The sequence below is a fragment of the Equus asinus genome, chromosome 8, assembly GCF_041296235.1.
Source record: "Equus asinus isolate D_3611 breed Donkey chromosome 8, EquAss-T2T_v2, whole genome shotgun sequence".
In the NCBI taxonomy this organism is placed as follows: Eukaryota; Metazoa; Chordata; class Mammalia; order Perissodactyla; family Equidae; genus Equus; species Equus asinus.
Window position 1 is genome coordinate 46,776,460 of NC_091797.1, and position 14,881 is coordinate 46,791,340.

The window sequence follows — 14,881 nt, forward strand, 5'->3', positions numbered from 1 at the left end:
ATGCTCCTTCATGAACTTTCTATCCATCTTCATATGGATAGGTCTATCTATTTACAGATCTCTATAAATATCTATCTTTAAATATTCGTAGATGGATATATATGCACACACATTTACATGCATGTATGTTTATCCAGTTAGCCTGCATGCTTTTCCAGATCAGGGACAAACTTGTTCATTTGTGTCTGCTCCTGTTCCAGATCGAACACACCTAATAAGTTGTTCGGCATGTAGCAGATGCTCAAGAATTACTTACTGACAACCGAATTATCTTTGTATATCTAATTGAAATGGTCCAAACATTTAGTTCCATTTTTAAAATTAACAAGAGCACCCAGTGTCTTACAGCAGCTGTGCATTTCCAAATTTTTGCTGCAGCACAGACTCAGCCACCATTAACAAAAATCTGCATAAGGAAGGGACCCCCGATTTGGAGGAGGAGACCTGAGAGCAGAAAATGTTTATGAATTAAAATAAATGTCTTCATTTTCATTACTCTCTCTATCTTCTTCTACTTGACTCCAAGAGGAATATTTCTAAGCACATATCAGGCGGAAACACTCACCCACGCATTTATTATTTTATTGATTGTTTTCATAACTCTCTTAGAAGCTAAAGGTACAATGATGAGCAAGATACTCACAGCTAGATGAGTTAATGAGTCTTTCTAGTGTGGGTGGTAAGTGCTGCCTCTGACAGAGGCAGGTCCAGGGTGCTGTGGGATCACAGAAGAGGGATGGCAGAAACCAAATGGAGAGGCCAGGACAAGCTTTCTGGAGGAGGGAAGTCTTGAGGGAAGTATGGCGAGTCAGGTCATTGCGAATGGCTGCATCATCCTTAGGACAACACTCTTGAGACGGGCTCACAAGATCTTCAGCTCAAGAGAACTGAGCAGATCATATTAGTAAAGACACAAATCTCATTGCCTTCTGTGAAAGAACACTTTACTCTTGGTATCTCTAATTGTTCACCTGTAATTCACGCTTCATCATATTAGAATCGCTTTTCAGTTCTCAACTTTCCAATGAAAACACACTGGCACCGGTTGCCCTTGACTTCTGGAAGGTTAAATCCAATAGTCTCTTGACAGCTTCATCTTACTTGACCTCTTTGCCCCATGTAGGTGGCTCTGTCACTTAACACTTGTGTAATCTTGGACAAGTTACTTAAATGATCTCTGCTTCGAGTTCCTCAATTATAAAATGAGATCATAATAGCATTATTGTTATCATCACAGTCATATGAGTGTTAATTGAGTTAATATATGCAAAGTGCCTGGTACAAAGCAAGCATAATAAAGTATTATTGTTTTTGAACTCTTTTGATCATTCTTTTCTTTTTAAATCTCTCTGTTGATAACTTCCACAGCCCTCTTTGGCGCTCCTCCTACTCTCTGTGTCTTTCAGCCTTCTTCATTGACCCTTCTTGTTTATTCTGCCTCTCCTTAGATGTTGAAGTCTCAGGGTTTGCCCCCTGACATCCCAGGCCAACACACTGATGCACCCCCTGGGCTCTCCTGCCTCCCACTTTTCCCCAGGATAGCTCAAATCTAAACTGCTTCCAGAGTGGTCTTTCTAAAACTCAAATCTCAGCATGTTCCTCCTTTGCTTAAAACCCTGCCAGGGGCTCCCGTTTACATGACCAAACCCCTTGGCTTACAAAGCTTCTTCCCCCAGCTAGCCCCAACCTACCCTGCCAGGCTTCTCTCTCACCACCCTGACCCTTTACTTCCAATGCTTCACCCATAAGGCACCCTGGGCAGTTCCTCCAGCAAATCTGACCTAGTGGGCTTTATAATTTGCCTGGCCTTGCTCATGCTGCTCTTTCTTCCACACCAGCTTCCACATCATCTCTTCCGTGCTCTTCTCTGTGCACCATGCTACCCCAAGCAGGTGTCTCTCAGACCTCTAAAACACCTGCTGTGCTGATTTGCATACGTTGCCATTTCCCTGGAGGGCAAAGACTGTCTTATCCTTTGTATCCTCAGCACCTAAAGAGCAGCCGCAGCAGCTGATACAGAGCTGGTGCTCAGGCTGTGAACAAATGAATGAACGGACAAACCAGTGGAAGTGCTTATGCGCCGTAAAGCTGGATCTCCAGCCCATTCCCAGTGAACCCCAGTGATGCCATTCCACGCTGCTTCTACCTGTTGGGAAGAAACCTTCCCACACTTTCTTTTTCTCTTTCCTGAGAGGGTTGATGGGAATCTGAGTGCTGAGTGGATAGCTGCAGATGATTCATATTCTCTCAATCCTCTGCATTAAGAGGAAGGTCAAGGTCATTTAATGCTTTACAGAAAGCAACTTCTCACTTTTATTTCCCACTTTTGGGAAAGCTCGGTAGAGTGAAGTTTAAGAACAGTTTTTGCTCTTAAACCCTTTCAAACGAATAGTAGTTTTCATGATTTTCTCTCAATTTTTGTTTGTTGTTTTAAAAATGCTGGTGTCTTGACTGGTCTTTTTTTTTTTTTTTACGTTGGCATCTGAGCTAACATCTGTTGCCAATCTTCCTTTTTTTCCTTCTTCTTCTTCTCCCCAAAGCCCCCCAGTACATAGTTGTATATTCTAGCTGTAGATCCTTCTAGTTCTACTATGTGGGATGCCGCCTCAGCATGGCTTGATGAGCTGTGTCATGTCTGTGCTCAGGATCCAAACCAGCAAAACCCTGAGCCCCGAAGCAGAGCATGCGAACTTAACCACTCGGCCACGGGGTCAGCCCCTCAATTTTGTTTTTATTTGGAAGTGCCAGTTGGGTGGTTACATAGGCAAGTATGGTAACTATTGTCTAGTTGCCAATCCTCAGACACAGGATGATTTATAAAAAGCCTGGTTTGCATGATTCCTGTGCAGTGCAGTTTATGGCTTCTTTTTGCAGGCTAATAAATTCAAGAAAGTAAGTCAGATGTGCAAAACATTTACGTGGATTGTTTGCTTCACACAGAAATTTCTTTTGAGGGTTGTCTGTCATATATCGTGCATTTATTTATTCAGTTATTAATTTGCCAGTGTGTACTATCTCTGACAGTTCAAAGGCTTTTCCAACATTAGGGTAAAATTGTTGCAACCTGCAAGAATCTTGTAATATAAATAACTTGGGAAAGTGAGAGGGGATCCCTGATACACGAAAGACAGGTTTGTGGTTGCCGATTCAAGCGGAACAATGAAGCGCTCTCTGTGTTGGTGTAGAGTTAGCCCGCCTGCTCACGCATGTGCAGAAATGCCAGCCTTTCCTCTTCATCCTTTGTGACCATGCAAGACTGTTACATATGGTTTCATCATCTAGTTTAAAATGTGCAGCTTAAAATGTATTTAAGAATAACACATGGTATGTTTAAATGTAAAACTGGACTGTATGAATATTCTTAGAATAGCATTCATAATGAAATCAATTCTGTTAGACACAGTTTCAATGATATTATGAACTCCTTCTTAAAATCTTTTCCCAAAAGTTTTCTGATGTAGGTTTTCCAGATTCCATTTCAACCCAGCTGTGGAATTCATTAATGGATGCTAAATGCATTTGGCCACTGACTTTTTGAAGAGGAGTAAATTGATTTTTTTATACACACATACCCAAGTGAAAATATATACTTTAATCAGTCTAATTTTTCAATAAAAGTTAAGCTTTTGCCCAAAAAAGGGAAAGTATATTCAAATAAGCAAATATGATTGGAAATAAAAATAGTTTTATGATAAAACTTTGTGACTTCATATTTTGATTGTTTTTGTGTTCTAGTTTATTCTACTGCCTTAGGGATATATTGCTATTATTATCATGTCTGTAGCTCAACTCATTACTCCCTTCTTATTTTTAACTCTTCTTTCAATGAAAAAGAATATACGTAAGTTTTACGAACATCTGAGGAAAACAGATATTTTTTCAGAATTTCTTTACCCTGAAATTAAATCTCTTGCTTTTCACTTTTGAGCTAAGAATAAAATTGTTATGGATGTTCTCATACTGTGCATTAGTGCATGTTACACTCATATCTCACATTAACATTTTTATTTCCACCGGGATTTCTGATATAATCAGGTATTAAACCTGTGGTTATTTTGGCAATTATGCCTTTTATGGAAGGATTCCAACAGTTAAACCCTAAGTTAAGAAAAAATATAATTTTTTCTTTCATCTGGAAGAAGAATTATCTTAAAAGATGGTTAGAAGATTCAATAATAGGTTAAAATTTTTAAAGAAAAGCTCGCAGATGGCGTCCTCAAACTTTCCTAAGCAAAACACAGACGCCAATCATTTCTTTCTCCAGTTCCCTGCAAGGCACACACCAGACTCAGACATGAAGCCTTGTGCTCTGTGCCTGAGTTACCCCAAGTGTAATTGATAGCTTTCTGTTCTCTATTGTTCCCACAAAGCTGAATTTTTTACACTGTCCTACAATTTTGATTTATTTTTAAGAATATTCTCTTTTTCTTGGTTGTTTTCTTGAAGTGATCTCAAAACTACTTGCCCTCCCCCACACGCCCCTCCACCTCCCCACCCAGGCCCGCTATTTCCATTTTTAACTTTTGAATTTGTTTCTTCTCATCCAGAACTTAGGATGCAGCCTGAATATTCACAAGTAAAATAGCTCTCCCCTGTGACTCTTAAAACATTTGTTCAGGTCTGGTCTAATTGGTGTAAATTGCAGTTAATTACCTTAGTAGCACTGATGCTTCCTCCAAGCTTCTTCCAGGCTGGGTATCATTTAAAAGGCATCATGGTGGGAAAAGCTTGGTCCTGGCTCTGTGCAACCTTGAGCAAGTTATATAAACCTCAGGTTCTTTATCCATAAAGTAGGATAAAAGCACCTGCTTTGCAGGGAAATTGTGAGGAGCATGCTTAGCATAGTGCTCCGCACATAGTAGGCATTCAAAAAATCTAGATCCCTTCTCCCTCTCCTAGCTCCAGCTTGGGTGCTGTGTGGAGCCCAGCCATGTTGTACGTCATAGGCTTTGGGAGAAGTGACTGTGAAACAATCTCATAGCCTCTCTGTGTCAATATCTAAACTTTCTATAATGTGGTACTGATAGGATACACAGAGTAAGTATAAAAATTTCTGAGAAGTGAAAGACTTCTGGGGAGATGGCCCTTGAGTTGTATCTTGACTGGAAGAATGGACAGGCATTGTGGCGGTGAGGAGATTGCTTCAGCAGAGGTGGCAAGGTGAGAGATGAGCAGGAGTTGGTTGAGTTCAAGGGGTCAGAGGAAGGGAGGACAGAGAAGTAGGAGCCATCCCACCTCCCCTGGGTCGCAGAGCTATGGGACAAATTGTTGGAAAGTGGAAGTTAGGTCAAATTATGATGGTCTTTAGCAGTTGAGCAAAGGAGCTTAGACTCAGCATGGAACACAACAGGGAGTGGGAATTCAGATAACTGCTGCCCTTCTTAAGTGACTTATCTTTCAGGATGGCAAGGAGAGAGGGTTTTTATGCCATTGATTGTCTCCAGTGTAGTGAAGTAGTTTTTCAACTTTCTGTGACCTATTCTATAAAAAAATTTATATCATGAGCCAGTTCACCCACATATGTTTATGAGTATTTGTTTCATAAAATAACAGTTCTGTGAAACAATAGTTGCCTTTACTATGTGTCCTGCGTAGGGTTGACTATATAATTTGCAGGGTCTGGTGCAAAATGAAGACGTGGGACCTTTTGTTCAAAAAGCAGGAAAAAAGTGCTGTTAAACGTACTTAAATATATACTTTTTCCTTTCTTCCATGGTTTCTCTCTCTCGATTTGTCATGGTGGTTTTTATTTGCTGTTATTGTCATTCTAAGTAAAGAAAAATTAAATTAAGAAATTATTTTTTTCCTTTTTTCTGTTTTTTTTTTTTTTTTTTTTTTTTTGGTGAGGAAGATTAGCCCTGAGCTAACATCCACTGCCAATAATCCTCTTTTTGCTGGGGAAGATTGACCCTGAGCTAACATCCATGCCCATATTCCTCTATTTTATATGTGGGACGCCTGCCACAGCATGGCTTGATAAGCAGTGCATAGGTCCACGCCCGGCATCTGAACCTGCGAACCCCGGGCCACCGAAGCTGAGCACGCAAACTTAACCACTACCCCACTGGGCTGGCCCCAGCTTAGGAATTTGTTAATATGCATTTTACCATTTATCTTTATAATGTGCAACGCTTGTTTTAAATGCAAAATATAAGAGCGTTTAACTCATGCGTGGAATCACCAAAATTACACAATTTGTGTTTCTTACCTCATGCCTGCATTTACATTTTGTTCTTATCAGAAGAATGGAAATACTGTCTAAAATGAACTCAACTGTTTATTTCACTTCTCAATATGCACATATCCTACCAACACTCTCTATCTTAGGCATGTTGATGAGTAAGGAGGACCGAAAGGGGAAGGAACCATTCTATCCAAGGTTGCCTTATGTTTCCCTTTCCTTCTGTGTCATTATCACTTTCAGCAGAAGTGTCTACTACAGGGAAGTAACGCAAGTAAGAAAGAGTAGGAATAATTTATCTTTGGTCTTTCTTACTTCTTAGAATGCCATTGCCTGCTCTCTTCCTTGAAAGCGAGTTCTGGTATTAATGGAAAGTGTGGCCTCTAAGGCAGCCAGCCGCTCACTACCCCTTATTCTGACACAGACATTACATGCTTGTCTTGTACTCACTTTGAGTCTGGACGAACTCCCACACATTGTAGGTCCACCTGAATTCTGTGCTTATGGGGCATCGCAAATACTATATGCGAATGGGTGGCAGGGAACCACGGGCATGCTTATTGTACGTGTATCCTTTTCTCATGAACATGCTCCCCCTTGTTGCATTGAAGTTCATTTACAAAAAACAAGTTCAAAGATAAAATTATTAAGAATTTCAAGATGACGATAGCAGAACATTAAGCCAAATGGGGGGCCCTTCTTAGAGTGGGGCCCTATATGGCTGCACAGGTCACATGCCCGTGAAGCTGACTCTAGCACCATAATCCATTTTTTATTTTTTTTGTATTTTATTTAAAAAACACTAGTTGTATATACTCTGGTTTCTCTTCAGATCATATAAATCTTTTGCCTTTTAAAAAACACTAGTTGTAAGCCATTAAATTGATGTCACAATCCACTAATGAGTCATGACTGGAGGATTAAGAAACCTGCCATTAAAAGCATGGTAAAGTCATTAAAAATGTGAACTCTGGTGTCAGATTACTAGATCTGAATCCTGCTTCCACCACTTGCTATCTATGAACTTCAGAGTACCTCTGTTTTCATATATAAAATGCAGGTAACATTGGTAATTATCTCATAAAGTTATTATGGGCATTAAATGAGTTAATACATGTAATATACTTAGAATGATATTTGTCATATAATAAGCATCCAATAAGTATTAGCTAATGATCATTAATATTGTAACTATTAGTAATTTACATCTGACTCTAGATAAATGCTGGGGAAAAATATTTCTTGACTGAACAATAAGCATTTCCATTTTTTCTAAAATAGATATTTTCTTTGGTTTACTAATATTTGTCTTCTATCTTGACTGAAAGCATGTGAAATTTTATAATAACCAATGAAAATTAATTCATACCACACAATGCAATGGAATTACACTTAAAAATTACAGTGTAATGAAAAATCCAATGAAAGATTATTTTTGCCCCCTTCCCATAATTAAAACAAGTAGATTATTGGTATTTCTCATTTATCGATTTAGAAAGAAACAAGGATAACTGAAAGATACCATTAGTCAGAATTATTCCTTTTGGAATGAAGCTTTTAGATGATGAACTTCAATGATAGGTTAAAATGTGAGAGAAGAATGTCTTCTATCTTTACAAAAATTCAGCATACATAGATTTATGTTGTAGATACTGACGAAATCCCTAAGTCATAACGCTAAATGGAAAGAGCACAGAATCTGGGGGATGCTCAGTCAGTACCTGTTAGTGGAGCAATGTTAAATCAAAGTGAGCAAGGTGCTGACTGATTTGTTTTGATAGTTTCATAATAAATAGCACTATTTTATAGCTAATTTGCACATTTCTCATCACTAACTGAGGCTACTGGGATGTCTTTTCACAGTGATGGCTTGACATTTTGTTTATTTGATTCTCTCAAATTTGGTACTAAATTGATGTATAGTCACGTTATATCAATTGCTGATATATAGGAATATATATGGTTAGATAATCATCTTACAATGGAGTTCAATAGATTCATTTAAATGGATTTGTCTCAGGCTGTTTAAAATAAAATTTGAAAAAGAGTAGACATTTCAGAGAAAAAGATCTTAGGCAAAAATTTGTTTTTATCTACCATTTATTGATAGCAATTTCTTGAATTGTAGACTTCATGCATAGTCAAAGATATGCTAAATTGAAGACATTGTAACTTCCCATTTTATGTTAAGATGGAAGATTAACCATCAATGAAAGCTGAGTTATATCTTTAGCAAGGCATCAACTCTGATAAAAATTTATCATCCTCTTCAAAAATTACCATGGAACAGATAGAAACACTTGAAATGCTAAACATTCAAGAGATCTCACTTTGATTGTCTAAAGCAAATAGAAATGTACTTGCTGAAACAGTTACGTTGAAAATGCCCTCACTCAGATTTAATGAGCTATTCAGGCACATTACCTGTACCAATTAGATTAGATGAAAAGTTATCCAATCCCTTTATTCAGGATGACTGAATTGGACTGATTTGCACTGCATGTCACTTTGCTCTGCGTGAGGACCACAGTCGTCTCATGGTGATGCTTGCTTTCTACTTATAGTAGTATTGGCCTTGTTTAGTATATTATTTTCATATCCCTCAGAGACTTAATTTCTGCCTTGTGGTTCCACTGGGGTTCGAACCCAGGACCTTCTGCATGTAAAGCAGACATGCTAACCACTACAGTATGGAACCACAGGACACTATTTGAAAGCATATTAGTACTAGTGGTTGAAAGCAAATGTTGGAGCCTTAGATAAGCAAATCTGTACTTTAATAATAATTGGGATTAATAACCAACTTTTGAAAATGCACATTCGGTCCATTTTTATTTTCATATTCAATCTAGCTATTTAATCCCTTAAGTATATACTGTACCTCTAATTTGGAAACAAATATTTAGAGAAGTATTTCAGTATTCTACCTCAAGTTTATCAACTGAAGATAGATTTTGAAAATTTACAGTCCTGGTTTTTCTTTTGCCTTTGGTTTTTTAGAGATTCCTTGCGTGAATTCTTAGTAGTCTTCTGGAACTAAGGAGTCTTTTATTTCTTTCTCTGAAATGACTGTTAATGACCATACCAATAGAATGCTTTCACTCAGGTGAGTGAGTTGAAGGTGCCTTGTTTCCTGGGGTGGGTCTGCTGTGTAGGTTTCTCTCCTTCTTGCTCTATCTACTCCTAGTGCCCTACTCCTGGCAGCCAGAGTACCATGTTGTAATTCATTTAGGTGTTTTAGCTAAGGTTCAAACTCCAATAAATGTCTGTGTAGCAAGAATGATTGGGATTTTCATGAAATACGGTTCTAGTTAGATTTATATCATCAAGATGAAGATGGTTCTCTTGGCCGTGAGTGAATGGGCATTGTTTGAGTTTCTGCAAGAATGCTTCAGTTTCATTAGACATGTTTGTGTATTATGGATATAGGTTTGGCAACAGCTTTATGGTGCCGACATGTGTGACAAATTAATTGGAAGGCTGGAGCCAGAAGAGTTGGGATTTAACCCCCTTTCAGCCCTTAATACCTCTGTGGTCTCAGGCTTGTGAGTTAGGTTTTACAGGGCTATGGTCTCTCTTCTCCACTTCATAGCCAGTCATCTTGAGTCGTCTACACTGCCTGACTTTACTTCCTCATCACTCTTTTATTTTTATTTTTGCTGAGGAAGATTTGCCCTGAGCTAACAGCTACTGCCAATCTTCCTCTTTTTGTATGCAAGCCACTGCCACAGCATGGCTGCTGACAGATGAGTTCTGTAGGTCCGTCCCTGGGAGCCAAAGTTGGGCTGCTGAAGCGGAGCATGCTGGCCTTAACCACTAGGCAACCAGGGCTGGCCCTCATCACTCTTTTGTACTACACCCCAATATAACCTGATTTTCATGCTCCACTGAAATCGCTGTCACCTGGGTGACCAGATCATTAAGATGCCAAAACTGGAGGATACTTTTTAATAATGATTACTCATTTGTTGTTGACTTCCACTTTTCCCATGGCTTCCTTGACAGCTCACTCTTCTATTTTTTCTTGTACCTTTTGCTGTTTCTTTTAAATCTTTGTGAGTTTCTCTTCTACCCATCCCTTAAATATTGTTTCCTAGAATTCTGTCCCTAGCCATTTTCTCTTCTCATTCCAAGTTCTCATCTGGACCCATGACTTTATTTACCAACCCTATTCTGACAGTTCCCAAATATATTTTCTCATCCTAGAACTTTATTTCTAGTAACAGACTTAATTTCCAACCACCCTGGACATTTCTATCAATATGCTTAATGGGGGACTCAAACCGAGATATCAGAATCAGAACTCATCATCTCCCTTCTCACCACTGCGTTCCCTTCCTTCCCATGGCTCTATCAATAGCACTCCTACTCACTTAGACACCCCCGCCATAAGAATCTTAGAGTCTCCCCTCGACTCTTTCATCTCTCTCACTCCCACAACCAGGCAGTTGTGGAGTCCTATCAGTACAACTTTTAAGTGTCTCTTGTGTCCCCTCCTATCCATCTCACTGCCATTGCCTTCTTTCAGGACCTGCAATGTCTTGTGTCGTGCCACAATCCAGAGAGCAGTGCCTGTCCCACTCGCAACGGGTGCTGCATGTGGACTCCTGTGCTTCACAGTCTCATAACCCGTCGTTCCATGCTTTATTTCCCATTCCATTTCTTTCCTTTTCTTTTTTTATTGGTGAGGAAGATTGGCCTTGATCTAACATTTGTTGCCAATCTTCCACTTTTTTGTTTTTTCTCCCCAAAGCCCCAGTACATAGTTGTATATCCTAGTTGTAAGTGCTTCTAGTTCTTCTATGTGGGATACCACCACAGCATGCCCTGATGAGTGGTGTGTAGGTCCGCACCCAGGATCCGAACCAGTGAACCCTGGGCCACCTAAGCGGAGCATGCAAACTTAACCACTAAGCCATTGGGCTGCCATGAATCCTCACCCCCTTTCATCTAGGCAGCCCTCTTTCCAGGACGCCCCCCAGCTCTGTGTTCCCCTTTCCCTGCTTAAAGTCCTTCAGTTGCTCTTCATCATCTTCAGGATCAAGTTCAAATTCTTGGTTCTCTCAGACAAGGTTTCCTGAACCATTCCCTGCCTCACCCGCCACTCCCCAGCCCTGCAACCTTGCTGCAGCCGTGCTTATCTGACTGCAGTTCTTGAAATACACTATGTGTTCCAATGCCTCCAACTCTTCCCATATACTGATCTAGAAGGCCCTTCCTCTGCTCGTCAATGACTAATTCTGTTCCTCTTTCGATTTGCAGCTTCTGTCTCTCACTCAGAAGCCTTCCTTGACTGACTCCCCTACCCCATTACCCTTTCCTAGTTCTATGCACTCTTAACAGCCTGTGTAACACTTATCATTCTCTGCTGTGGATTTTTCCATTTAAATTCTCCAGTAGACAATAAGCATCCTGAGGCCAGTGCCTTGTTCATCTTTCTATGACTGATGTCCAGCACATGCTTGAGCATGAGGAGGTTCCGTGAATATTGGCATAATGAATGAATGAATGAACAAAAAGTTGCGGAACTTGAGTACTACGTATTTCTGTTATATGCAAGTACTCTGTTTGTTACCATGATACATTTTCTAGAGTAGAGAAGTAGTTTAAGTATGACTAGCTCTTTTATACACTGGAATACACAAGGTCATTTGGAAGTGGTTGGACTAGCCAGAATTAAGAACAGGAATCGTGAATTTTAGGCCACTTATTAAGTAATGCTAAGTCACTAGAGGAACAATTCAATTATTCTGATAAACCAAAACTAATTTGCAGTATAATTTTTCTAAGTTTACAAAATTAGAATGCAAAAGTAAAGCTATATATTCTTCTTGGGTTAGGTAAATCTACTCAGAAGTACTTTATTATTCTCAGTCCCATGTATCTGATACAGACTTTAGAAATTATATCAAAATTTATATAGATTATAAAATAATTAAGGATCATGAATTTTACATATTGTAAATGTGTGCTTTATTGTCTGTACTCTGAATGGTTCTGATTTTGATGAAAATCTAAAACATTTGTGTCTGAAAAGAATAAAATAGAAATGTAGGGATAAGAACAAAATTACCCGTGATCTGGGGAAATCAATGATAATAATCCTACTTTTCCTTTCTGTTTACACTTAGAAAATTTTGTTACACCCATTTAAAGTCAAGGTAAAATAACCCTGATGGTTAAGATAAAGTCTATGAAAAGAGTTAATAGTCAAATTTAAACATCAATTGCTTAACAGATGATGTTTAATACCCTGGAGTGGGAGTCAGGGAATAGAAAGAAGGCAAATATTTCAAACTGCAGTTAAGAAAACTCACCCTACTTAAGTGAATAGATAAGGTTATTTTCATGTAATATTCTAAATTGCCAAAGAAAAATATCACTTATGATATTCTTGTTTCTGTAAAGAGTTTCCATTTGAGTTTATGGGACATAATAAAAACACATGAAGAAGATTAGTGATTAAAAAACGTTTGGATTATATGGCTGCACTAAATTAGATGCGCTCAGAGCATTCGCTCTTATTTGATTAGTTTTTTTTTTCTTCCTGATGATAATATACATTAATTCAGAGGAGTGGTGTGAGGAGGGATATTGTACAAGTTGTAACAAAGATCAAAGGAGTGTTGGCCAATATCCTCTCCTAAGGAAGTGTTATTACATGTGCATCTGCTCTTCCTCTCTACCTCGCTACTTGCTAAACTTCATAAAGACTGCTGTAGACCAGGTCAGCTTTCTGGAAGTGCCCTCTTTAAATTTCAGTGAGATGTTGTGATGGCAACAATCTGTATCTATGAAGAGTTTTATTAGAAATTCAATTTATTTCACCTATGATTGTAGTTGACATTAACATTACCTAATTAAAATCATTTGTATATCACCTTCTTACCAATTTTACTTTAATTCTGCCTCTGGTAACTGATGTGACATGTAATAAGTACATGATTTTCCTTGTAAATAGATTGATATATTTTTTTCTTCTTAGAATATTATCTTATATACTGAAAGCCATAAATACTTGTGTCCCACATTTTTCTCAGTAATCTACTAGGTTTAATGAGCTACATTTTAAAATTAACATTTTGTTTTTAACATTTTTTTTTTTTAAAGATTAGCACCTGAGCTAACATTTGTTGCCAATCTTCCTTTTTTTTTTCTTCTCCCTGAAGCTCCAGTACATAGTTGTATATTCTAGTTGTAGGTCCTTCTGGCTCTGCAATGTGGGACACCACCTCAGCATGGCCTGATGAGTGGTGCTAGGTCCACACCCAGGATCTGAACCAGCGAAACCCTGGGCTTCCAAGGCGGGGTGCACAAACTTAAGCCATTTGGCCACAGGGCCAGCCCCCTAACTTAACATTTTACTGAGGCAGTCTCAATAGTAAATCAAAGAAAAATGTTTATAATCACTTTAAATTTTCTTGCTGACATATCGGGCTTCCACTTAATAGATATCTAACATTTCCATAAACTATTCAAAACTGGGCATTATTCTGTTATTTTTTTTCTTATTTACCCTAATGAGTTTCAATCAGTTTTAAACACTGAACATACTAAAATATGGTTTATAATACTATTTAAAAATAATTTTTAATAATTTTGGTGAGAAAGTATCCTTTAAACAAGATTGTTGGGCTTAAATACTGATTATCATCAGTTACATGAATATATCATTCATTAATTATTTGGTAACTTTCCTTGCTTGCAAACATTAAAGTATTACAATGTTATGCAACTGAAATACCGATGCACTGAAACTAGGAAATGCTTTCATTTCAGCTGTTCTAGTTGCGGAGAGGCTAAAAAAGCACAAACATTTGTTTCCCATTCCTGTAGGGGAAAGAGATTCCTATTTATTACGAACTACACAGTAATGATATGACTGCCCTACCTCAGCAGCTCTGCTTTCATTTTTAAAGCAATAAAATTCGTAAGGGATAAGTGAAAAATAATTGAGGAGCATTTTTAGTTTTACTAGAGTGTTTGTTATTGCTTTACTGTGTAATATACACTAAAATGTCTATTCATGATTCAAAGAATAAAGATTAGAGCTGAATTTGGATGCAGCGTGCATTCAAGCATTGAATTTGATCCTTAGTGTAGTAATTGAATGAGAGCAGTATTGTATATCAAATTTATCCTTGCTCTTTAGTTTGTTAGTGAATGGCTTTTATTACAAAGGTTTAAGGGTTTGGGAAGACTTAAAAAAAATTGAATCCCTTTTCTTCTGGCAGATGTGTGGGTGTCTGCGGGTGGTGGTGGAATTTGCACCTTGTAGGGGAGAAAGAGAAGTAATAGCAGAGAAGGAAAACAAAAGGCAGTGGACTCGTGGGAGATTTTCTGACCACTGCCTTCAGAGCAGGAGGAGCAGAGGGAGTCTGAGCTGTCTGCCCTGGCCCTGCAGGTGTCTGCAGGAGTCAGAAAGGGGGTTTGCTGTGGCTGCTGCCCTGATATTCTCTCTAGACCATGATTTTTGGACACATGGTGTATTAGTTTCCTACTGCTGCTGTAACAAATTACCGCAAACTTGGTGGCTTAAAACCACATACAAATTCATTATCTGCAGTTCTGAAGGTCAGAATTCCAAAAATGGTGCTGAAATCGAGGTACTGGGAAGGCTTTGTTCCTTCTAGGAGCTCTAAGGGGAGAATTTGTGTCCTTCTCCCTTCCAGTTTTTAGAGGTTGTCTATAATTCCCTGG

General features: G+C 38.5%; 1 protein-coding gene and 1 non-coding gene across 3 annotated transcripts in view; one reads left to right on the top strand and one right to left on the bottom strand.

Annotated features, from left to right (window-relative positions):
* Nucleotides 1–14,881, top strand: part of DCDC2 (doublecortin domain containing 2) — a 176,236-nt gene that overhangs the window by 118,217 nt on the left and 43,138 nt on the right. The window lies entirely within an intron of this gene.
* Nucleotides 8,807–8,879, bottom strand: TRNAV-UAC (transfer RNA valine (anticodon UAC)). Its single transcript has one exon. It is a non-coding gene; the product is annotated as a tRNA-Val (tRNA).